The sequence below is a fragment of the Hyperolius riggenbachi genome, chromosome 2, assembly GCF_040937935.1.
Source record: "Hyperolius riggenbachi isolate aHypRig1 chromosome 2, aHypRig1.pri, whole genome shotgun sequence".
Classification (NCBI taxonomy): Eukaryota; Metazoa; Chordata; class Amphibia; order Anura; family Hyperoliidae; genus Hyperolius; species Hyperolius riggenbachi.
In genome coordinates this window covers 473,037,392-473,063,654 of record NC_090647.1, presented here as the reverse complement: position 1 = coordinate 473,063,654, position 26,263 = coordinate 473,037,392, and the positions used below count along the sequence as shown (strand labels likewise).

Here is a 26,263-nt window from a genome sequence, read left to right as displayed (position 1 = left end):
ATCCCACCCCCCTACCCCCCTTTTCACCAAAAAATACTAATAAGTTTATTGGCTCCCCCAAAAATTGTCCTTGGACTATGACCATGGTAGGGATTTGTTTGTGAGCACCTCTGAGGACAGTCAGTGACATTATTATTTACTATGTAAATTGCTTCAGAAGATGTCAGTGCTACATAAATACATTATAATAATATTGAGGGACCTTTGGTCTCAGAGAAAGCGGTTATTCCGTGAAATGGGCGTTAGACCAACTACTCCCTGCTTGTTACCTCTGTATGAAACCTGTCAATAAACACTGCAAGCAGATGTCCTGGTGCCCAGTGCTTTCTGTTCTACTGAATTGAATATCAAGTCTGTTTGCTGGTGCACATCTCAGTCCCAGGGGCAGGTTGCTGTATTGTTTGCCAGCATCGAGTGCCAGCCATCCTTGGTTCTCCTCTTCATAGGGATTAGATCGTGAGCTCCTCTGAGGACAGTCCGTGACATGACTATGCACTCTATAAACGTGCTGCAGAAGATGTGAGTGAATAATGTTTAGACATTTGGACTATGAGGCCTGGTGCACACCAGAGGAGTTTTTCTGAGCGTTTTGAGTTTTTAAATCTGCTGCTAATGTTATCCTATGTGTCTGTGCACACTGGAGCAATGAGGTTTTGTAAAAAACCCCATAGCATTACATTGGGAAGAGCTTTTAAAACCTCAAAAAGCTCTTCCCAATGTAATGCTATGGTTTTTTTTTTTACAAAATCTCATTGCTCCAGTGTGCACAGACACATAGGATAACATTAGCAGCAGATTTAAAAACTCAAAACGCTCAGAAAAACTCCTCTGGTGTGCCCCAGGCCTGATAGGAATTAGTTTGTGAGCTCCAAGGACAGTCAGTGTACCCTATAAATCACTGCAGAATATGTCAGTGCCATATAAATACATAAGGATTACAGTGATAATGTTAGTGCACCCAGCACCCCGAGCTCCATGCGTTAAAGCACCAGGGCTGTGGAGTCGGAGCAATTTTGGGTGCCTGGAGTCAGAGTCGGGAAAAAATGCACCGACTCCTAATGAATTTAAACTGTAATTAAAATAGAAAATATGATAAAATGTTCTATTTCTCAGATAATAGTCATCATAAATAATTTATACATACAGTAATAGCTGTGCTTAGTCCACAAAAATGAAATAAACCAATCAAACTTAGTTACTTGTGCTGCTTCAATAAAGCAGTCCCCGTATTTTTAAAGTCAGATATACACATCTGATTGTGACTGTATATATATATATGAGGTGTACACAGGAATCTCTTCTATATACTAAATAACATCTATGCTGTAAGTATAAAGCCTGATGTGTAGCCGTGTCACGAATAGAGATGGTCAATGAGATGGAAATAATTCTGCGTTGATTCTGATTTATGCAAATGTACGCACTCTTTGCTCATGAAATCAAATAATTTGATATGTTGTTAAAATTTGGTTTGGTGACTACCAATTAAATGGTGCCTGAGAAGGATGAAAAGAAAAGTTTTATACATACCTGGGGCTTCTTCCAGCCCCCTTCAGGCTTATCAGTCCCTCGCTGTCCACCTCCACCACCTGGATCTTCTGCTATGAGTCCTGGTAATTCAGCCAGACTGCGCAGTCCGGCCGCATGTCGCTTCCACAGCCAGGAGCGTTCTGCACCTGCGCAATAGTGCTGCGCAGGTGTAGTACGATCCCGGCGGCGGTGTGCGTGCATGCGCACTACGCCGGACTGACTCAAGTACCTGGACTCACAGCAGAAGATCCAGGTGGTGGAGGAGGACAGCGAGGGACTGATTAGCCTGAAGGGGGCTGGAGGAAGCCCCAGGTATGTATAAAACTTTAATTTCATCTGTCTCAGGTTTACTTTGTTACACAGTAGTACTATACTCTACATATGCACTCCCCACAGAGCTGCAGGGAATCCACTGAGAATGTTGTGCACATTGAACACAGAGGTGTTGTCTATCACCCATAAACCTGGTTCAGATTGTGCATGAAGAATGTGTAACAGAGGAAGAATCTCCTTATTCTCCTGCAGAGTACCTGCACATCACTCTTACATGTACCCACAGTTACATTGCCTAGGGCCTGATAGATATTCTTTGTTCCAGTCTGTACCTTTTACAAGTACTCTTACCAAGGACTAGATTTCTTCTATGACTAAAGGGAATAAATATGGCAGTCTACATATACTTCTCACTTCAGTTGTCTTTTAAAATTCCTAAGCGTTGGCAGTTAAGAGACGAAATTCATGTTACATACTTTCAATCAATAAGATTGTAATATGCAAATTAGATGAGTCAGAGTCGAGGAGTCGGTGAAATCCTAAACTGAGGAGTCGGTGGATTTTTGTACCGACTCCACAGCCCTGTTAAAGGACAACTGAAGTGAGAGGTATAAGGAGGCTGCCATTTTAATTTTCTTGTAAGCAATGCCATTTGCTTGGCAGCCCTGCTGATCCTTTGCCTCTAATACTTTTAGCCACAGCCCCTGAACAAGCATGCAGCAGATCAGGCGTTTCTGACATTATTTTTAGATCTGATAAGATTAGCTGCATGCTTGTTTCCAGTGTGACTCAGACACTACTGTAGCCAAATGAACCAACAGGGCTTCTAGGCAACTGGTATTGGTTAAAAGGAAATAAATATGGCAGCTTCCATATTCCTCTTACTTCAGTTCCCCTTTAAGCACGCTGCTAGTGGTAATGAACTGCAGCCCTTGCATCGGATCAGATACTTCCGGCCCAGCACAAGGGACCGTAATAAGTGTGAAAGTCTCCATAGACTTTCATTGCTTTTGCAGCCTCTTGCAGTAAAATAGGGAAACACACCGCAGGTTTCACTTGCAACTGTAAAGGGGGCCTGACAAGACAAAAGAGAAGGCAGCCTTCATTTGCCTCTAACGGCAGATTTCCTAAGGATAATTGTGAATCAATCCAGCATGTGTACAGCAACCGCACAATTTTGCTGATGATCCAGCATATAAATGGCCCACCCTGTATATCCCTCTGCTAGAGTACATATTGTATTGGCGCCGTTCAGTTCAGCGCACAGAGAGCCGACTGACTGCTCTCCCTGCAATGACGGCTCTTGCTGCTGCCGCTAAACTCTGAGGCTGCGTTAAATACTATTCCCCCTCCAAGTTGTCGCAAATCGGAGGGAGATGTAATTCAGGGTCTTGCAGCCACCAGAGCCCCGATTTAACACTACGCGAGGCACGCAGCATAGCATTGCCGCTATGACGGCGCCTAGCTTCGGCACTCAGCGCCCCATGCCGAAATATCATGCTTCGCTCTGCTATGTTTGGACTTTTCAGATTATTACATGGTGCAGTACTGTGCTTTCAATTGTAAGAATGCTTTGCTTTTCTTTCATTTGTTTTGTTGTAGCCTCCTGCCAGGGGTAATGTTGCTTGTCATAGAATTAACTTTAATCATCATCTTTTTCATACCTGATGGTTGTATACACGTTACACTATATTATATCATAAGAGGCGGCCCGACCAGCTGCCCCACCGAGTTAAGTTTAGCATGTGTACGCACCTTTGGATCAGCAATGAAAAAAATAATCTGGCAGCTGTATAGCCATCATGATGCAGCGCCAGAAGATCTGGAGTGCCAGATCATAGCCGCTAAACTCATTGCTGCCCTCCTTACCTAGGACAATGGAATTCACCGTGTACCACTCTGCATATGCCAGGGGTGGTACACACACACACACACACACTTTGTTTTAGGGGGTAGGGGAAACTTGAAGGGGAGGCACAAATGTCACCTACACTTACTGCTCAGCACTGGTGGGGGAGGGGCACGCAGCCAATTCCACCTGCACCATCTGGGGGATAGGGGGGACACATCAGCCTCAGAAATGACACATTGAGCAGGGAAAAAAAGATCTTGCCTCCAAGCTTCCCAATATAACAGAATCACTTTTCACTATTCAAGTGTTTGTAAATGGATCATGGCAAGGTGAGAAACATTCATTGTTGTTTGTACTGTCTGCTCCCCATTGACGCCACCTCTCCTTACTTTCTATCGCTTGTAATATATGTGAGAGAGGATGGGAAATTACAACAGGGACACAGACAGCAAATGAATGGCAACAGAGGTCATAACCCTTATTTATACTAGAAAAAAAAAAAATCATCCGACTACAACTCAGTTTATGAAACCCTCCGACTCCAGGTACCAAAATAGCTCCAACTTTGACTCCGACTCCACAGCCCAGTCCGAAACATGGAGTGGGTAGAAAAATCATTCAACTCCGGCTCCTCAGTTCATGAAACACCCGACTGACTCCAGGTGCCCGAAAATTGCTCCGACTCCACAGCCCTGGCCCATACATCTAGCAATGTATGGGCAGATTCAACCAAAAGACAGATCTCTCTCAGATCAGAGAGATATATGTTGCCTGTCCATACACCACAGGCCGATTCCTGATCAATTTCAACATGAAATCTCTCGAGAATCGGCCTTGTGTTGCCGCCTCGCCACCCCTGGATGTTGATCCCCAAATGTTAGATGTCCAACTATTTAAATCCTTGATTAAGCATGCTTATTATAATACTGATTTTTATACAATCAGATAATAATAATGGTAGATCAAATTCAAAATTGACAGATGTATGACCAGTCTTCACACACAGTCACCCCCCCAGCACCCACACCGAACTCCAGAAAATGAATCTCATTGCCCATATTTAGTGATTATACAGATACAGTACTCATACACAAGCTCCACACACACATATTTCAATAAATTAAAACACACAGCACATCAATATTCTGATAAAAAGGCACATGAACCACTGTAATGTTAGGGATTTGTCTCCTTTTTTATGTTTATCTGTGCAGTAGTTGGATATTGGGCTGGAAAACCTGAGCTGAAGCTTGGGTTCAGAAACATCACCTAAGGAGAGGGAAGCCTCAGCATCCTACTGAGGCTTCCCTCTGTGTCCTCCGCTGCTTGCCGGGAACCTTGTCCTGTTTGTAGCCATCTCCCTCTGCAGCCATGCGAGCAGAGCCTCACCTGTGCAGTATCTGCTCCAGCCTACTGCACAAGCACGGCCGTACTCACACAGGCGCAGCACGGCCACACTGGTGCCAGAAGTGGAGTGCAGCCCTGATCAGATTACTGACATGCCCTTGTTGTTAAAGAGAGTCTGTAATTAAAAAAGTGCCCCTGGGGGTACTAACCTCAGGAGGGGGAAGCCTCTGGATACTAATGAGGCTTTCCCTGTCCTTCACAGTAGCTCCTATCCAGCACTGGCTCCCCCTGAAAATCCACTGACGGACGCCTGCAGGCTCAGTGGAGGAGGACGGAGAATCCAGAGGCTTACCCTTACCAAGGTAGGGGCACTTCTTATTCCCTACAAGTACACGTTAAATTACACCCTTGTAGCTGGTAATGGAAATTACAATATTTTATGCTTGATACACACCATGCAATTTCCCATCAGACAGACCGGTCAAATCGATTGTTTCTGACCGGTCCGATCGTTCTTTTTTGTAATCAATTTTGTAGAGACATGATCGAAAAATCGATTGTACCTGTCAGAAATAGTTGATTTGACCCATCTATCTGACAGGAAATTATGATGTGTACCAAGCATTATATGCAGTGCACATAGGATTCTTGAGTGTGAAATATTTAGTGTGGTTCTGACTCCAATAATAATATAGCATCAAAGTGGAAAAGATGAACAGTGTTTATTTACTTGACCAATGCAGGGCCGTTTCTGAAAAATGTTAAAATCTGCAGCAAAACAATCCTTCCTCCACCGCTTAAAGGAGTCATCAGGGGAAAAATAGTAAAAGAAGTGGTACTTACCGGGGGCTTCCTCCAGCTCCAAGCTCCCAGGACGTCCCTCGCCGCAGCTCTACCCGCAGCCGTTCGCCGAAGGTCCGTCCCGGTCCCCGGCGATGACGTCAGAGCGATCTCCGGGTCGCTCTGTACTGCGCCTACGCGAGCGGCACTGTCGATCACCGCCACGTGGGCCGGAGCGGACTGCGCAGGCGCAGTACTACTGCGGCGAACGGCTGTGGGCAGAGCTGCGGCGAGGGACGTCCTGGGAGCTTAGAGCTGGAGGAAGCCCCCGGTAAGTGCCACTTCTTTTACTATTTTTCCCCTGATGACTCCTTTAAAGAGAACCAGAGACGTTGCAAAAAAGCTTTTATACATACCTGGGGCTTCCTCCAGCCCCATAAGCCTGGATCGCTCCCATGCCGCTGTCCTCCGCTGCCTCTATCCGCCGGTACCCGTACTTTCGGCCAGTCGACGCAAGCGCATTGCGTCACTACCGGCGGACGCGGCCAATTGTACGCAAGAGCAGGGACTCTCTCCATATCCTTACGCATGTGCCTCCATACTACGCAGGTACATGCGTAAGGATATGGAGGGAGTCCCTGCTCTTGCGTACAATTGGCCGCGTCCCGGTAGCAGCGATAGAGGCAGCAGAGGACGGCGGCGTGGGAGCGATCCAGGCTTATGGGGCTGGAGGAAGCCCCAGGTATGTATAAAAGCTTTTTCATTTTTTCAATGCTGTTCGTCTCTGGTTCCCTTTAAGTCCCTGCCTTCACTCCAGCACTCACAAAACATCTAGGGATGATGGGCAGATTCCACCAAGAGACAGATCTCTATCTGATCCAATCTAATCAGATAGAGATCTGTTGGCTGCCCATACACCAAAGGCCAATTCTTGATCGATTTCAGCATGAAATCTTTTAGGAAATGGCCTTGTGGCATTGCCTCACCGCCCCACCAGATGTTTTATGTGACCCCCCCCCCCCCCCTCCACCCAGTGCATTTATACTTCCAAGTGCCAGCACTGAATTCCTGCATTGGCGCGCCATGACTACTGCCGTCTAGCACGTGTGTGACACACACCCCATGTCTATATGCCGGTTGTCATTGTGGGGCACATCTGTGGAAGTACAGTGCAGACACTGAGGGGACAGGTAAAGTATGAGCACCAGGGGGTACATAAAACATTTGGAGGGACATCGGCCAGGGGGTCTCTGTCACATTTGTCATTCATGTTTATCGCATGCTGTTACCGCCACGCACTCAATTAACCACGTTGACTCGAGATTTCCCTGCATGCCTAATCAATACATTCAACCAATTTCAGCCTCAATTTGGTCGTACTGTTGATTGGTCATGCACTTGGCGGCACCGATTTTATCCAATTCAAACATAATTAACAAAATTGGATGATCGATTGTCCACCAAGTTGACAGATGTATGGCCACCTGCAGTCAGCTCCACCTCCACACACACCAAACCCCAAGAAATATTAATACATCACTAATCATATTATGCATATACAGTACACAATTCCAGGGCTCTGCCACCTTGCATGTGAAGTCAGTAGGCAGACATTACTACATACTCTACACCTACAGCAGCACACAGGCTTCTTCTTCCTTATCTATAATGTTTCACATCCATCCTCCACCATGCTCTGTGTTCCCCAATAATAACGATAGTGCACAGCAGCTACTGGGGCACTAATGATAGGCCAAAGCTATATACCTGCATGGTAAGGTAAATGGGATCTGGTCACGTGTGCCTGCATGCAGCACCGCGTCAGCGGTGACATGCCCATTATGACGTCAGACATCATACCTTCCCCGAGGATCTGCTCCTCGCAGACTCGGCGCCGGTAGCAGAGAGCTCGAGCTCGCACACTCGGCGGCGGGAGCAGAGAGAGGACTGACGTGTTCCTAAGTCGGCAGCTACCTCAGCCCTATACGTCGATTCCACTAACTAGAAGGAGAGAGCGGCTGTCACTGCTCACACCCGGAGCTCCCCCTTGTGGCTGGCAGCTAGAAGGAGAGAGCGGGTCTGAACACTGATCACACCCGGAGCTCCCCCTTGTGGCTGGCAGCTAGAAGGAGAGAGCGGCTGTCTGAACACTGATCCACTGATCACACCCGGAGCTCCCCCTTGTGGCTGTAGCGGCAATAGCAGGATGGAGGCAAAACATTGAAGGAGATTTCTGTGAGTAAAAATGAACCTAGTTCTGACCGGGGCAGGTTTTAGATTACATTTATCCCAGGTCCCTAATCTCGCCCTCCCAGTATAGGCAGCGGGATGTATTCACTCCCTCCCCAGTATAGGTCACCACATGACCCCTGCACACTATAGACAGCCAGAGCTCAGCCCCACACCCATCTTGTAAATGCCGCAACGTAAAAGTGTCCTGCATATCCTTTACCCTCTGGCCTATACATTGTATACATATTTAATAGTGTTTGCAGTGAGTGTGCTGATGTTGCTCACGTGCTGCTGCTTTGTGCTGCAGCTGCATTTTACAATTAAATTATAAGCTGCCATTATTTGGTGCATTTGGAAGTAGCGGAGTTCATTTGCAGCGCGCAGTTTCTGCACATACTGGGGTACTAATGATAGGCCAAAGCTATACACTTCCATGGTAAGGTATTGGTAAGGCGTACGTTAAAAAGGGGCGCTGGGAAAAAAAGGGCGCCGGGTTTTTAACGATAAGCATGGATAACGTTTAAAAATGTATTGTACTGTATTTCGTTTAAAATTAATGTTTTATAAAGTTATAAATCATTAAATAATGTGCATTAAATCGGCAATTGTAAAAACGTTAATCTTTCGTTTAAATAGTGAAACGTATAATAACGTTTAAAAAAAAAATTACTAAGTAACCCTCCCTGTACCTACCCCTAACCCCTAGACCCCCCTGTTGATGCCTAAACCTAAGACCCCCCCTGTTGGTGCCTAAGTAACCCTCCCTGTACCTACCCCTAACCCCTAGACCCCCCTGTTAGTGCCTAAACCTAAGACCCCCCTGTTGGTGCCTAAACCTAAGACCCCCCTGTTAGTGCCTAAACCTAAGACCCCCCTGTTGGTGCCTAAACCTAAGACCCCCTGTTGGTGCCTAAACCTAAGACCCCCCTGTTGGTGCCTAAACCTAAGACCCCCCTGTTGGTGCCTAAACCTAAGACCCCCTGTTGGTGCCTAAACCTAAGACCCCCCTGTTGGTGCCTAAACCTAAGACCCCCCTTTTGGTGCCTAAACCTAAGACCCCCTGTTGGTGCCTAAACCTAAGACCCCCCTGTTGGTGCCTAAACCTAAGACCCCCCTGTTGGTGCCTAAACCTAAGACCCCCCTGTTGGTGCCTAAACCTAAGACCCCCCTGTTGGTGCCTAAACCTAAGACCCCCCTGTTGGTTTTTTCGTTTAAAAATAATGTAAAAAAAAAAAAAAAAAAATGTACTGTTTTTCGTTTAAAAATAATGTTTGAAAAAAAATATTGTACTGTTTTTCGTTTAAAAATAGTATTTAAAAATGTATAAATCATTAAATAATGTGTAATCATGAGAAGCAGTAATAAAACATTAAATCTCCGGGCGCCGCTTTTAAAACGTTATTTTTCTCCGGCGCCCTTTGTTCCTATCGGGCGCCCATTAAACGATATTTATTATAGGAGTGAATGGCGGCGCCCGATTTGTCCACTAGCCTCAGGCGCCCGAATTTACTGTTACCATTGGTAAGGTATTTGTGTTGTGGTCACGTGTGGTTGCATGCGGTCACCTGTCACTGCTTGCGCTGTACTCAGCGGTGACACGCCCATGACATGACGTCATAGTCAGACATAGTCACCCCGAGGATCCACTTCTCGCAGATTCGGCAGTAGACTGGATAGAAGCTACTCCAGCCCCGTACCTCCAGTAACCAGAAGTGAAAGAGATCGGCTTTCCGAGCAGTAATCATACCCGGAGCTCCCCCTTGTGGCTGGTAGCAGGAATGGCAGGATGGAGGCACAGAATGGGAGTCATTACTGCAAGTAAAAGTACGTTCATTACGCATGCCCTGGCCTTGATTGTGCACCTGTTGCCAGGTACGCTTTGTGATGTCACGCTCATGCGCAGAGCATGCCCAGCCACAGGCGCACAATCTAGGACTCTAACCAAGCATGCGTACTAATTAACGCATCCCCGGCCCAGGGCATACGTACTACTGCAGGTCATTGTGACCTGGAAGTAGTACAGGGGCCAGGCTGCCCATAGCTTCGCGGTGAGCAGTTTGCAGAACTGCTCGCAACATCACTACTTGTAAATGCAGTAGCGCAAAGGTGCCATAATTATTATCCTTTCCCCTCGGTCCTTGTAATTGTGTATATTTTTATAGTATGTACACTTAATGTGCTGATGTCTGCTCATGTGTTACTGCTTTGTGCTGCAGCAGCATTTAACAATTAAATTATAAACTTCAATTTTTTGGGTGGGTGCATTTGGAAGTAGCTTATTTTGTTCGCAGCACGCAGTTTTAAAGTTAAGAATTTCTAGTTTCTACAGCCCCCCAAAAATGTCACAAGGTGGTGGCTGCAGGACATGTGACAGTGGTACCCTGGAGAGCACAGTGTTATGTCCAGTCTGTGGACAGGAAATACCATCTGCTGACATTAAAGCCCATCTTGATGAATGCTAGAATAAAAAGCCTATTGGGGTGTTGCCTAAGAAGAGGCGCCTTTTCTCCCATGATGCTGAAGGGTAGATGCATACCTCCCAACATTTTGAGATGAGAAAGAGGGACACTTAAGCCACGCCCCTGCCACACCCTTATCACGCCCCCGTCACAACCCTAGTCATGCATACCATAAAGATTTCCTAAGAAAAATATGTGGTTTTATAATACAAACCACACTGGTCCTTTCTATCCTGGTTCATTTGCCTTCATATTAACAATTTTAAATTAGTAATATATCAATTTAAAGTATCTCCCCAGTATATGCAGCCAGGTGTATAGGTGCCCCCAGTATATGCAGCCAGGTGTATAGGTGCCCCCAGTATATGCAGCCAGGTGTATAGGTGCCCCCAGTATATGCAGCCAGGTGTATAGGTGCCCCCAAGTATATGCAGCCAGGTGTATAGGTGCCCCCAGTATATGTAGCCAGGTGTATAGGTGCCCCCAATATATGCAGCCAGGTGTATAGGTGCCCCCAGTATATGCAGCCAGGTGTATAGGTGCCCCCAGTATATGCAGCCAGGTGTATAGGTGTCCCAGTATATGCAGCCAGGTGTATAGGTGCCCCCAGTATATGCAGCCAGGTGTATAGGTGCCCCCAGTATATGCAGCCAGGTGTATAGGTGCCCCCAGTATATGCAGCCAGGTGTATAGGTGCCCCCAGTATATGCAGCCAGGTGTATAGGTGCCCCCAGTATATGCAGCCAGGTGTATAGGTGCCCCCAGTATATGTAGCCAGGTGTATAGGTGCCCCCAGTATAGCCAGGTGTATAGGTGCCCCCAGGAAGGGGGGCAGCCAGTGAAAGGGAGCTGGTGGCAAAGCGGCGGAGAAGGGGGGAAGTCTCCCCCCCCCCCCCCCCCTTCCGTCACCTTGGTGCTCCCTTTCCTGGCTCTCCCTTGCGGATCAATGTGTCCCCTCTAATGGCGCAGCGGCTGACAGCAGGCGCGGAGGACTTACCGATGTCCTTCCAGCCGGCAGAGGGAGCTGTGATCTGTGCGCCGCTAGTCTGGTCTTGAGTAGACCAGACTTGCGGCGCACAGATCACAGCTCTCTCCGGCGGCTGCGTAACAGCGGTAAGTCCTCCCCGCCCGCTGTCAGCCGCTGCGCCATTAGAGGGGACACATTAATCCGGAAGGGAGAGCCAGGAAAGGGAGCACCAAGGTGAGGGAAGGGGGGGGGGGGACTTCCCCCCTTCTCCGCCGCTTTGCCACCAGCTCCCTTTCACTGGCTGCCTCCTTTCCTGCGCAAACAGTCCGCCCCTCCGTCTGACCCCCCAGCCAGCCGGGCCACTGGGGTGTCATAGCGGGAGAGCCCTCCCAAATCGTGCCAGTCCCGACGAAAACGGGACGGTTGGGGACTATGGGTAGATGGTCTGCCTCTCAAAAAAGGCCCTGGGCTTAAAGGAATATTGTAAGGGTAAAAATAAAAAAAAGTATTTAACTTACCTAGGGCTTCTGTCCCCCGCAGATGTCCTGTGCCTGCGTCGGGACAAAGCGATCCTCTGGTTTCCTGCCATGGCTCACTTCCGAATATTGTGACTGCTGTCTTCATCAGGAGCTTCCGGCGCAGTACTGTACTGCGCAGGAAGCTCCCGGTGACATCTGCGGGAGTGAGGACGCGCACGACCAGGGCCATGCAGGCACAGTAGTTTACGACATTAAAATTGCAAAATCTGGAAGTGAGCCGCAGCAGAAGACTAGAGTATCTTTTTGTCCTGGCGTGGGAACAGGACAGCTGTGCAGGGCCAGCAGAAGCCCCAAGTAACACTTCCGCTTGTGATCACGGTCCTGTCACCATGCAGGTGCCCAAAGTGCCTGCTATTGTGACTTGCTGCCAGTACAGGGCTCTTTTCCACAGACGGCTGAACTGCTCATTTGTCTGGTACTTAAGAATCCTGTCTACCACCCACGACTGCTTTTCAGGGCTGTCTGCTGCCTATGCCGTGCATTACCATGCACCCGGCTGGTGGACAGTAGCAGCTGACAGGAGGGGAATTCACCACCTGGCTGAAGTTCTGGAGAAGAGGCCTTAAAGGAGTTGTCCGGCAAAAATAAATAAAATAAGCGCTACTTACCAGGGTCTTCCTCCAGCCCCTGCGCAGTCCGCTCCAGCCCACGTGACGGTGATTGACAGCGCCGATCGCGCAGGTGCAGTACAGAGCGACCTCCAGGTCGCTCTGACATCATCGCGGGGGACCGGGTCGAAGCTCCGGCAAATGGCTGAAGGGAGAGCTGCGGCGAGGGACGTGCTGGGAGGTTGGGGCTGGAGGAAGCCCCTGGTAAGTAGCGCTTATTTTATTTATTTTTGCCGGACAACTCCTTTAAAGTAAACCCGAGGTGAGAGTGATATGGAGGCTGACATATTTATTACCCTGATCCTCTGCCTCTATAACATTTAGCCATTGACCCTGAACAAGCATGCAGCAGATCAGGTGTTTCTGACATTGTCAGATCTGACAAGATTAGCTGCATGCTTGTTTCTGGTGTTATTCAGACACTACTGCAGCCAAATAGATCAGTAAGGCTGCCGGGCAACTAGTATTGTTTAAAAGGAAATTAATATGGCAGGCTCTATATCACTCTCACCTTGGGTTCACTTTAAAGGATACCCGAAGTGACATGTGACATGAGATAAACATAGGTATGTACAGTGCCAAGCACACTAATAACTATGCTGTGTTTCTTTTATTCTTTCTCTGCCTGAAAGAGTTAAATATCAGGTATGTAAGTGGCTGACTCAGTCATGACAGGAAGTGACTACAGTGTGACCGTCACTGATAAGAAATTCCTAGCTATAAAACACTTCCCTAGCAGAAAATGGCGTCTGAGAGCAGGAAAGAGATAACAGGGTCAATAGTTCATAGATTTTTAGCTCTGGCAATAAAACAGTTAAAACTTAAAAAGTAGCTTTAAACATAAAATAAAACTGTGGAATATCTTAAAAAGTCATTTTTAGGAGAAGGAAGATAGATACAATCATTTATTTCATTAGTATATTTTCGCTTCGGGTGTCCTTTAAACATTTCACCCCATGGGTGTTTTTCACTTTATGCATCAGAGCAATTTTCACCTCCCGTTTATTCGCCAATAACTATCACTAATTATCATGATGAATTGATCTATATCTTGTTTTTTCCACCACCAATTAGGCTTTCTTTTGGTGGGACATTTTGCTAAGAATTATTTTTTTCTAAATTCATTTTAACAGGAAGATTAAGAAAATAATGGAAAAATCAGTATTTCTCAGTTTTCGGCCATTATAGCTTTAAAATAATACATGCTACCATAATTAAAACCTTTGTGTTTTATTTGCCCATTTGTCCCAGTTTTTACACCATTTCAATTATGTAACTATCACAATGTATGTCACCAATATTTTTTTTGGAAATAAAGGTGCATTTTTTCAGTTTTACGTCCATCATTATTTACAAGTAGAGATGTGGCGATTGGTTCCCGAACCGTTCGCCAGCGAACATCTCTGCATCACTGGGCCCTGTACTACTTCCGGGTCGCTATGACCCGGAGTAGTACGCCTGCGCTGGCCCACCGATGCGCGTCCTAGAACGCGCTCCTGTTGCCGGGCACTTTCTGCGCATGTGCGTGCTAGTGATGGGAATTCCGGCTCTTCTCGGAGAATTGGCTCTTCTGAATCGGCTCCCCATTAAAGAGCCAGCTCTTACGGCTCTGAATCGGCTATTCATTAAATATCAGTAGACACCGCTCAGAATCGGAGTAAAAGCCCCGCCCCGTCTCCATGACAACTCCAGACTGCTTCTCTGACTGGGTTAATCCCTCCTGCTACTGCTCTCCTCCGCTCCATACACTCCTACAAGCTGCAAGAGGGGGACTACATCTCCCAGCATGCCTCAGCGCCGTTTATTACCTAGCAAATCAGAGCTGTGTGGGGCGGCTGAGGCATCGGCTCTTTCAAAACTGAGAACCGGCTCTTGTCGTTCGCAGCAAAGAGCCGGCTCGTTCGCGAGCGACCCATCACTAGTGCGTGCCGTCATGAATGATGTCACACTCATGCGCAGAGAGTGCCCGGCAACAGGAGCGCGATATAGGCCTCGCACTGCCGGGCCAGCGCAGGCGTACTACTCCGGGTCATAGCGACCCGGAAGTAGTACAGGGCCCACAGAGATGCGAATGGATCGGGCCATCTCTATTTACAAGCTTATAATTTTAAAAAATGTTCGCAATATACCCTCTTCACATGCATATTAAAAAAGTTCAGACCCTTAGGTAACTTTATTTTTTTTATTGTAATTTTTTTTTCAGTAAAAATGTTATTTGGGTAACTTTTGGTGTGGGAGGTAAACAGTTAATTTTACATTTAAAAATGTGGGTTTATTTTATTAAAAAGATTTAGTTTTACTATTTGGCCACAAGATGGCCACAGTGAAATTTAATTTAATTTAAATTTTTTTTTTGCTCTGGAAGCGAAGTGCTGGAAACCTTCTTTTTTTTTGTCAGAAAGACCACGGCCTTTGATAAGAAGCTGTCGGTTTTTCTGCCGGAGACTTAGATCAATGAAAGGGTACTATGTTCCCATTCATTGATTACTGGGGGGTGGCGCACGCGGGAGCACGCAGACGCACTCAACAGCAAGGCAGCAGCCACCTGGACATGACAATCATGTCCAGGTGGCAGGAATGGTTAAGGCGACCACCAATGATACAATTTGCTGAGAGATCGTTTACAAGTAATTCTTCATAAGAACGATCGGAAAATTATTGTTTGGAACCACCAATGGACAAAAAACTCGTAACCAATCTGATCAGATTTCATTAATGTAATCATATTGATGAAATCTGATCAGATTGGTTAATAGATTTTTTTCCACTAGTGGTCATGAACAACCGTTTCCGAACAATCGTAAATGGTAATTTGTAACTACTAAAGGAAAATAATCTCCTAACCAATCACATTAATAAAACCAATCCGATTTTTGGATCAATCCCATCAATCTGATCCGATTGGTTTGGAGATTTTTGTCTATTAGTGGGCGCAAATGGTCATTTCTGATCGTTCATATGAAGAATCTTTTGAAAATTGTATTGTTAGTGGCCACCTTTAGTATTAATTAACCTGTCACTACTCAAATCCATGATGTGGGCACTTTAGTTAAGTAACAGGTGTACATTATATGTAATCCCCGCTCCATACCCTCATACCATGTGACTTTGGGGTGTATGCAAGAAACTGTGTTAAAGTGGACCCAAATGAAAAATACAAGACTTCAGAAATAAAATCTATTTTCTAAAGTATAATAATAAATAGCAGCCTTTTTTCAGCTGCATGATGACAAATATAAAATATTTTACATTTATTGGAAGAACCCCGTTTCATATTGCCAGGACAGAATCCGGAAAAATGGTGGAGTAGGTGGTGTCCGGCAAAGGAGGAATTGCTAATGGCTGCCACCTGTATAACCCTAGTTATGAAAAGAGAAGGGTGAAAAGCATGCACTGAAATGCTCATAGGCTTGAAGGAGTGTTTATTTATCTTTGTATGTGTCAGTGGTGCAACTAAATATTTTGAATTAAAAATTGTTTGGTTTGGGTTCGCTTTAAGCAGTATTTCATGCCTAAGGTTTTTGCATGAGGAGTAGTGACTAATGCATTGCGTGTAATGTATTGCATTCTGCTCTACTAATCGTGCGGCAAAACTTTATGCACATCATCTTGCTTAATGCAATTTATTGCGCACGCCCTTTTGAGTTTAGTTTTAGGCTGCAGGGTACCAGAGGATTGGTGTGTCCCGACGTGGGCACAGGACTTCTGCAGGGGGCTGGTGGAAGCCCCAGGTAAGTGAAACTTTTTTTCTTCTACTCGGTTAAGGTTCACTTTAATGTGCCCATACACATGTCAATCTGCCACCAAATCGACCATCAGCCTGATTTCTCTTCTGCTTGATTTCAGATCGAATATGTTCTGAAAGGATTCTATTGCCTGCCCACTCACTGCAGACAGATTTCAAAAAGAAACACCAGTGTGGCGAGGAACAGGAGCTCGCGGTGAGGTCACTGGAGGAGGCCAGGAGTCACGCCGGCGGACAGGTGAGACTTTAACACTTTTGTTTCTTAAAAAGGAGAAAACACTGCTTAGGTTCCATTAATGCATATTTGTTTTATACACTTTAATGCAAAACAACGAGAGAAATAGGTGTTGCTGAATGTTTAATACGGACGTGGGGGCTGCGTGTGGAACGGGAGGTGAGCTGATGTACATGTAAGGGGTGGTTATACACAGAAGTGGGGCTTCACATGGAAGGTTAGTCAAAATAAAGTTGGCTTAGAAGAGTACAAAGTATGAATTTGGTATTAGGTGGCACCTTCTCACCCTGGCAATCACTAAGAGCCACTGTACACTGCACGGATGAAAAACTGATCCATCAAACAGATCATTTTTATTGGGCATCAGTTTTTCATCCATGATTTCCATTCCATTACCGATCGGTCGATGCATTTCTCAATCTGGAATTAATAGTTGACTCCCTATATTTGCAATCCACTCAGCAGAACGGACTGAACACATCCTTTTCAAACAGACTGAGGATCCGTTCGCATCCGTTGGGATACCTTCCTAAAACAGACCATTTTTGTGTACAGTGTGAACCGGCCTATAGGATTTAGTCCTGATGGTGCCTTCATTTTTCTACCTCTTAGCAGACTCTAAAGGTGGCTTTGATTCTGTCATTTCATCAAATCAAATGTGCTCCAGTATGTCTAACCAATGAAAAGTTGCTGATATCATGTTGACCACCTTAGTCAATTGAGCAGGATTCAAGATTTCGGTCATTCACACAGGAATTGGCTACTTTTCACATACCGTTTGATTGACTCTGTATCGATTTTTGCATTCAGAGCATGGAGGTACAATATCGGTCAGATTGATTTGTGAAAGTGAATCACATAGGCTATCCCTTGTACTGTGTGGGCTACTAGGCGATCGACTTTCGATCAACCACACTGAAGTTGATCTCCAATAAAGGCGATTGCTTTGTCGACTGAATCAGAATTGCTAGATATATGGATACCTTAAGGCTTCTTTTACACAAGCTCAACTCATAATCCTGTAAAAATTACCAGTTTGTTCAGAGAATTTTACGAAAAATTATACACCAATAATAGATCTTCCACCCCTGATGCATACAAGATTTCCTAAGCCAGATCAAGCTCCCTCAATTATCACAGCAACAACTAGAGCTCATGAATGAACCCTTTACTCTAGCAGAACTAACTAAAACTATCAACAATTTAAAACCCCTGAAAGCACCAGGCCCTGATGGTCTAACAGGCCAATACTATAAGACTTTTCAAGGAATATTAGCTCCCCAGTTATTGACATATCTATCTTCGATCAGAGATGGCAAACCAATATCCCAGCTATCTAACAATGCTACGATCACAGTTATACCAAAAGAGGGAAGAGACCATACGTTATGTAAAAACTATAGGCCCATATCCCTCATTAATATCGATCACAAAATCATGACTAAAATGCTGGCGGACAGATTGAACACCTTTCTTCCATGTCTAATCAAAACGGATCAAGTCGGATTTGTGAAATCTAGACAAGGTACAGATAATATAAGAAAGTTTTGCAATCTCACCCACACAGCTAACCTTAAGAAACTTCCTATGCTGCTGCTTGCAGTAGACATAGAGAAGGTTCTCGACTCGCTAAATTGGGACTTTCTTTACGCAGTGTTAGAAAAATTTGGTTTCAGATGTCCCTTTCTCCAAATCCTTAATATCTTATATTGTAAACCGACGGCCTCTATACTTTCATCAGGCTGTTTCCTCGCCCCCTTTCTTATTAAAAGAGGGACCAGACAGGGGTGCCCTTTATCCCCTGCCCTATTCATCCTAGCTTTCGAAACATTATTAGAGGCTATAAGATCCAATAATTCCATAAAAGGAGTTCAAATAGGTCCCTATATATATATATATGTAACGCATTCGCAGACGATCTATTGTTGACCCTCTCCAAACCAATCATATCACTACCAATGTACTCAAATTACTTAAATCTTTCGGCCTAGCCTCAGGTCTTAAAGGAAACCAGGAAAAGACAGAAGCCTCACCAATTAATATTTCTCCCGAACTGGAAACTCAACTCAAGAAAAATTTCCAATTTATATGGAAAAGTAAAAGCCTGAAGTATTTAGGTTTTCAAATATCTAACTCAATTAAAACTCTTTACGAGCAGAATTACTTATCTCTTTTCAAAACCCTCAAACTCAAATTGGTCTCATGGGGGAAACTGAATCTCTCATGGATGGGAAGAATCACATCTACTAAAATGATCATACTCCCCAAATTACTATATTTCTTTAGATCGCTACCTATAGAAGTCCCTACTTCACAACTCCAAGACCTACAAAGAAATATTTTTAAATTGATCTGGGGTAACAAGAAGTCTCGCATTGCATTAGGTATTATATATAAACACAGATTGGAAGGGGGAATGGGAGTCCTCAATATAACAAAATTTTTCCAAGCGGCTAGAATATCTCAACTATTAAACCCCTCCTGTAAAACTCATTCTTCTCAATGGAGGGACTTTGAAAACTACATTATCTCTCCTTTTCAACTACAAGATATAATTTGGGCTAGGGAAATGCCTAAATCCATCTTATGTTCAAATATCCCTTATATATCTTACTCCTTTAAACTATGGAATATCTTGAGATTTAAATATAGACTTCTCTCTACAGAGCCCCCCTTAGCTCCTATCACAGGAAACCCAGACTTTGTACCAGGACTAAATCCCCGCATTTTTTCATGGTGGACCACCAACAATTTTTTCACCTTTTATGATATTCTAAGGATAGGGAAAGGTGATATACAGACAGTTATAAAACCCCCTCCCTCAGAAATCTTTCGATCTATACAATTACAACACTTTAGATCCCAACATTGGAAAAACAACTTTGTTCCACCATTGACAGAAATAGAAAAAATAATGAGCCGGGAAGAAGAATTCACAAAATCGATTTCAATAATATACAAGCTTCTCAATACAATAACTCCCACATCTAAGAGGCCTTATCAAATTAACTGGGAGAAAGATCTAGGCCATGAAATCTCGGATTCTCAATGGTCAACAATCTGGGAAAGAACTTCCAAATGTTCAAATAATGTATCAATGACGGAAACTTCTGTTAAACTTAAGTTTCGCACATATTTAACTCCTTCTAGAATTAATAAATATAAACCTCACATTTCTAATTTATGTTTCCTAGGGTGTCTAGACATTGGAGACTTTTTTCACACTTGGTGGTCTTGCCCTATGGTACATTCACTCTGGTCAAAGATTTCTGAGCTGTCAAGGGAATTTTGGGATAAAGCTGCTACCCCTAACCCTCTAACAGCTTTACTGAACCTAAAGATTGACAAACTTTCCCGGTTAGAAAACACTTTATTCACTAAAATATTGGTGGCCACTAGACTCCACATTGCCCAAGCTTGGCTAACCAATGAACTGTCCTGGGACAAAGTTATACAAAAAATTAATTATATCTGTTTAAACGAATTTATATGGGCTCTGACTATAGGAGACACAGCACCTTTTCTTTCAATATGGGAACCTTGGCTAACCTCAGATTATGGCAAACATATACAAACAATTTTGAGTAAATGTTAATCTGACATGAGTATGTTAAGAAAAGTGCATTAAGCTGATACTGCAAGCTTTCTCATAGGGGACGTGATCTCCCATACTTCCTCTATGTAAGGTATACAACATCTTTGGATACACAAATTCTCACTTCTACGTATACCTGTTTCTCATTCTTTGTTCTGTTTTGTTTTGTTTTGTGTTGTCTTTAAACTACTACATATGGTTATGACATCTTCATGAAACTGGGCCCTTGGTTATACTCATATCTCTATTCTAGCATAATATTACTATGTGTAAGACTGCAAGAATGATAGGGACTCTCAATTGTTTTGTTTATTGCACTATTTGCTGTTGCTGTTATCAGTTATAATTCATTGTGATGTTTCTATTTATTTTCTCAATAAACATCTTTTGAAAGTAAAAAAAAAAAAAACATTGGTTCTTAGTTTTCCTGTGCAGAACACACACAGACACAGACAAGTGTGCTCCCTGCCTTAAAGGGAACCTGAACTGAAAGGAACAAAAAATAGTTTCACTTACCTGTGGCTTCTACCAGCTCCCTGCAGCCGCCCTGTTCATGTGCCATCATGGAACGATTGTCCGGTCGCCTGCAGCGGCTGAGTTTCGATTTTGGCGAATGGGCCAGTCAATGGCCGTGGGGCCCTAGACCAGGCATTGGCAAACTCGGCCCTCCAGCTGTTACGGAACTACAAGTCCCACAATGCATTTGTCTTTATGAGTCATGACTGTGGCTGTCAGACTCCTGCAATGCATTGTGGGACTTGTAGTTCCGTAACAGCTTGGGGGCCGAGTTTGCCCATGCTTGCCCTAGACGCACGCGTCCTCGATCACGCTCCCATAGTTGGGATTGTCCTGTGCGTGTGCAGTATGAGATTTTCTCATACTGCTGCTGTCGAAGAGACATCTGCTAATGAGTGTCCATTACTGCTGCTGGCATAGTGGCAGCTGCTAATCAGTGGCTGTTAGTGATGCCACAACTGTTCACTGGTGAACAGTTCTCCATGTAGCTACTTCTTGGTTGGCAAGGTCAGTGAGTAGTGTGCAGGTGCTTGTCCTTGCTGAAATAGGACATCGTTGGTACATTTGTAGGAGACCAAAGTTAACGTCGATACACAGGTGTTATTCACAGAACAATATCATTAGATCTGTCATATTCTTCACTGAACACTATCGGTGAAAATCAACATCACACTCTAACTTTATTGTGATACTAATGAAAACGTTTTGCAAGTTTTGTGCAAAGTGGCTTAAAAAAACCTTAGTAAAAAAGAACAAACTGGCATCATTTGATTTTTGTGCATAAAGATATCTTCTATAAATAGGCCTGTATGGGTAAATTGCATTCTATGACCTGCCACCATAAGAGACCTGTAAATCCATAAAATATACATATTGCTAACTGTCTTTTCCCAGATGTAGATTGCTTGATGTTTATTCCTGAATAACATAAATGTATGTGTTTGGTATGATATAATTTACACTGCAATGTTATACTTTGTGAAAGGGGGACTATGCATGGGCCCCAAACAATTGTCCTCTTACTCACAGGTCATGGGATACCAGTAAATGCATTTTCACATGAAGTGCAGCTTTTGTGAAATTATTACTGCTCTTTCACATGGCTGTAGTCCAAAGTTTGCACTGCCTTGGATGATTATTGTAGTAATTCTTTGCTTTGTGACACGCATGAGTACTGTCGCCTGTAGCAATCAGGCCTCCAGACCAGTGATGTGTTCTGTTGCAAAGCGGAGGAATGGTGCATGAGGGAGCAACACTAAACTGGAGGCATAAGTAACTTGTACATTATACTTGGCCAGTGCTTATGCAAGATAATTCATCAGTCCAGATCTCTTGCTGATGCATGAGGGAGGTCGGGCCCCAATAAACACACTTGGGAGAGGCATTGGCTATCATTCATAAAGGAGCTGTCGGTACAGGGAATCAGTGCGGGAAAACACCGCTGCCGGTGTTTTAGACTTCTGGGTGGGAATTCATAAAAAAACATCTAGGTGCGGTGGCAGTGCGGAGATTCCCCGAACTAGGCAGGCGGTAGGCTGGCGGTAGGCAGGCGGAGACACGGAAGCTGCCGAGTTGATACATTTCTCTGTGTTCCGCTCTGCTGCAGCTGCCTGGGAGGTCTGTGTGTCTCCATTCACTTCCATTGGTATCGCCACATCACAGGGAGCGGTACTTCCCGACCTCTCACCGCTTGCGGTGATCTTTATGAATAAACATTTTGCTACATTTGTTCCGATAATCACCGCACAAGGCGGTGATTTATCACTCTGCTCGGTAGTGTCATTTTTAATGCGGAAAGAGCCTTTATGAATGCTGACTTTGCCGAGTGGTCGGTAAAGTCAGCTGTTTTTAGCATTCCCGCATGCGGAAATGCTTTATGACTGATAGCCATTGTAGAGATTAATTTAGCATTTGTACAAGCCTTGAATTAGGCTTCATTTGCCCTATGCCACATGCTGATGTGAAATCACATCTCAATACAGTAGGCACGCCAATGCATGGCTAGAAGCATTCAGATGTCATGTTAGAAAAATGCAGCAGGGACTCCTATTTTTTTTTCCCTGCAAGTGATTTTAGTGGGGTGTAATTCTGCATCCAAATTTGTATGAAAGGAAATGGAAAGAAATCACAGAAATGTAAAATGACTGTAGACCTTATTGAGATACTAAACCCAAAGGAGGTTACAGATCAGGGGCTTGATTCACAAAAGAGTGGTAACTGTTAGCACGGCCGTTTTCGCGCGAATTTTCGCATTGCGCGCGATCGCGAATTTTCTCGCGAACCGATAACGTTTTCGCGCGCAAACGCGAATTTTACTGCGAAATTTATATCGTTTTCGCGGTAAAATTCGCGTTTGCGCGCGAAAACGTTATCGGTTCGCGCGAAAATTCGCGATCGCGCGCAATGCGAAAATTCGCGCGAAAACGGCCGTGCTAACAGTTAGCACTCTTTTGTGAATCAAGCCCCAGGTGTTCTAACTCCTCTAGTTGAAGCCTAATTCCAGGAGAGAACTTGAGGCAAGAAGCATCTCAGGCTCCATACTTACCTGGGGCTACCTTAAGCCCTCTTGAGGCTGCTCAGTCCCTTGCTGTCTCTCCAGGTGGTCCCTGTCCCCCTCAATTTGGCCCGAAAGCTTGACTGAGTCACGTTTCACCATGCATGTGCAGCTCTGCTGCACGCTAACCCATTGTGGTCCCACTGCTGGAAGCTTTCTGCGCTTGCACATCAGTTCTGCACTGGCGTAGAATCCTCTCGCTGCAGGAGAGTGACTGGTGTGCTTTTACCACCAAGCGCATTTACGTGATAAAGAGTAACTCGGCCAATCTTTCAGGGCCAAATTGCAGAGGACCGGAGCCACCCGGAGAAACAACGAGGGGGCTTAAGGAAGCCATGGGTAAATATGGTGCCTGAGACGCTTTTTGTCTGTATTCAAGGTACACTTAAAGTTACTTAAAGAGAATCTGTACTCTAAAATTTTTACAGCAAAAAGCATACCATTCTATTCATTATGTTCTCCTGAGCCCCTCTGTGCTGTTTCTGCCACTCTCTGCTAACCAGCTTTTGATAGGCTCACATAAGCAGAGTGTGTGAGTCATACACAGCCTGCAGGGGGCCTGGAGGGGGTGTGTATAGCTTCTACCAATCACAAGCAGCCCTGCACATTCCACACATTCCAGCCTTAGCCCGACTGTGCCTACAGAAGAAAACAGATTAGATCATATAACAGAGATAACATAGCCACTGTGCAATTAGGAAAAGCTGCAGTAAGCCAGAGCACATTAGAACAGGCAAAGGAACTTATAGGATAGAAGAACTAAGGCTGAACATTTTGTTACAGAGTCTCTTTAACGTTTGCCTGCACTTTCGATATCAAAGTAAAGTGCCCTTTTTTCAGATAAAATCCAAAACTGCTGCCCGGTGTTTTTCGCTTTTAGAGGCGTGGCGTAAGGCAGAAGTAGGTGCAGGCAAAGACTGGGTGACTTCAGCATACATTAGGTACTCACACTTGTAAGAGGGATTTTTTTTTCTGTAGAGTGGAGGGTGGTGGAAAAAAAATACAAGCTTATGCCATGATATTTATATACTCTCAGCTGTAACAATGACTTGGAAAAAAGCTGTTCCTTTCACTTGCCACATAAAGGAATAGCAACATCTATTCTAGACTCAATTGTAGCTTTGCGTAATGTGAAGGAAAGTGGACGGCATATTGTAGCTCCAAGTTAAATGTAAAGTAGAAACCACATATTAAACCACATAAATGGCATGCTTCTGGGCAGTGAGGTTTCCCTTAAAGAGGGTGGTTTCCTGAAACCTGTACTCCTTTCAGCTAGTTGGGGTATTGGCCTTGTTCCTTTGCTGTATGTGTGATGTCATTTTTTACTGTGACTAGGATGTCTGCTGCGCCTTCTGCTTATCACACAAATCAATAAAGTATCTCAGCAGCCAAGCTGCTATTGATGTGTGTGATGCTGGGGAGGTAGGAGACGCAGTTTAGCGCCAAGTCTAACTGAAGTTGACGCCACATATCTAGTGAACCGGAGGTGCGGGTGGGGTCCCAGAGAAGATTGATTTCCAGTAGAAGATTCTTCTCATGTTAGGTTAGCACTGGGTGGGAAGCTGACAATCAGCCTGTTGGTGGGATGAAATTGTTCCCTGGGGAGGATGTCTTAATCTGGGAGGGTTTTTTTTGCTGATAAATCAGCAGTGAAGCTGAGACTTTGATCTCTACTGTGCAGTCTATTTGTCGAACAAATCAAGAACGGTATCTCCGCTGCCAGAGTGATACTCTTCTTGGTATGTTTGATTGTCAGGAGAAGTAGAAGGCATCGTGTGGGTCCAAGTTAGAAGTTAGGTTGAGACCACATCTATAGCATATTGGTGGGGTGGGAGGGTTCTCTTAGAAGGGTAGATTTTTTTCCTGGAGTTTGTACTCCTTTCAACTAGTTAGGGCATACTTTTCAACTATTATAGGCTTTTTAAAAGGGTAGGGGGTAGGTTCCTTAGAGAAGATTGTGTTTTCCAATGGAAGATTCTTCTCTTGTTCAGTTAGCACGGGGTGGGTTGTGCCATATATACTAGGTTGGTGGGATGAAGTAGTTCCCTGGGGAGGGTGTCTGTGTGATGTCACTTTTTGCTGTGACTAGGATCTCTGCTGCGCCTTCTGCTTATCACGCAAATCAGTAAAACATCTCAGCAGCCAAGCTGCTACTGATGTGTGTGATGCCGGGGAGGTAGGAGACGCAGTTTAGCTCCAAGTCTAACTGAAGTTTACGCCACACATATAGTGAACCGGAGGTGCGGGTGGGGTCCCAGAGAAGATTGATTTCCAGTGGAAGATTCTTCTCATGTTAGGTTAGGTTAGGTAGTGTAGGGCCATTCACCTATGCTATTGGTGGTGTCTTGATTGAAGCTGAGACTTTGATATCTACTGCGCAGTCTATTTGTCGCACAAATCAAGAACGGTATCTCCGCTGCCAGAGTGGTACTCTTCTTGGTATGTTTGATTGTCAGGGGAAGTAGAAGGCGTCGTGTGGGTACAAGTCAGAAGTTAGGTTGAGACCACATCTATAGCATATTGGTGGGGTGGGAGGGTTCTCTTAGAAGGGTAGATTTTTTTTTCCTGGAGTCTGTACTCCTTTCAACTAGTTAGGGCATACATTTCAACTATTATAGGCTTTTTAAAAGGGTGGGGGGTAGGTTCCTTAGAGAAGATTGTGTTTTCCATTGAAAGATTCTTCTCTTGTTCAGTTAGCACGGGGTGGGTTGTGCCAACATATACTAGGTTGGTGGGATAAAGTAGTTCCCTGGGGAGGGTGTCTGTGTGATGTCACTTTTTGCTGTGACTAGGATCTCTGCTGCGCCTTCTGCTTATTACACAAATCAGTAAAACATCTCAGCAGCCAAGCTGCTACTGATGTGTGTGATGCCGGGGAGGTAGGAGACGCAGTTTAGCGCCAAGTCTAACTGAATTTGACGCCACACATATAGTGAACCGGAGGTGCGGGTGGGGTCCCAGAGAAAATTGATTTCCAGTGGAAGATTCTTCTCATGTTAGGTTAGCAGTGGGTGGGAAGCCGACATACAGC

At 44.8% G+C, this 26,263-nt stretch overlaps 2 long non-coding RNA genes across 4 annotated transcripts in view; one reads left to right on the top strand and one right to left on the bottom strand.

Moving 5' to 3' along the window:
- The window catches only part of LOC137547058 (uncharacterized), a 62,787-nt gene extending 54,862 nt beyond the window's left edge, over positions 1-7,925 (bottom strand). For 2 of the 3 annotated variants that reach the window (XR_011026450.1, XR_011026452.1), the window contains exon 1: positions 7,643-7,925. This is a non-coding gene — a long non-coding RNA (uncharacterized lncRNA). The other variant, XR_011026451.1, reaches the window with a different exon arrangement.
- Positions 7,689-26,263, top strand: part of LOC137547061 (uncharacterized) — a 262,643-nt gene continuing 244,068 nt past the window's right edge. Inside the window, exons 1-2 of the long non-coding RNA XR_011026455.1 lie at positions 7,689-8,017; positions 16,434-16,570. This is a non-coding gene — a long non-coding RNA (uncharacterized lncRNA). The remainder of the gene's footprint in view (positions 8,018-16,433; positions 16,571-26,263) is intronic.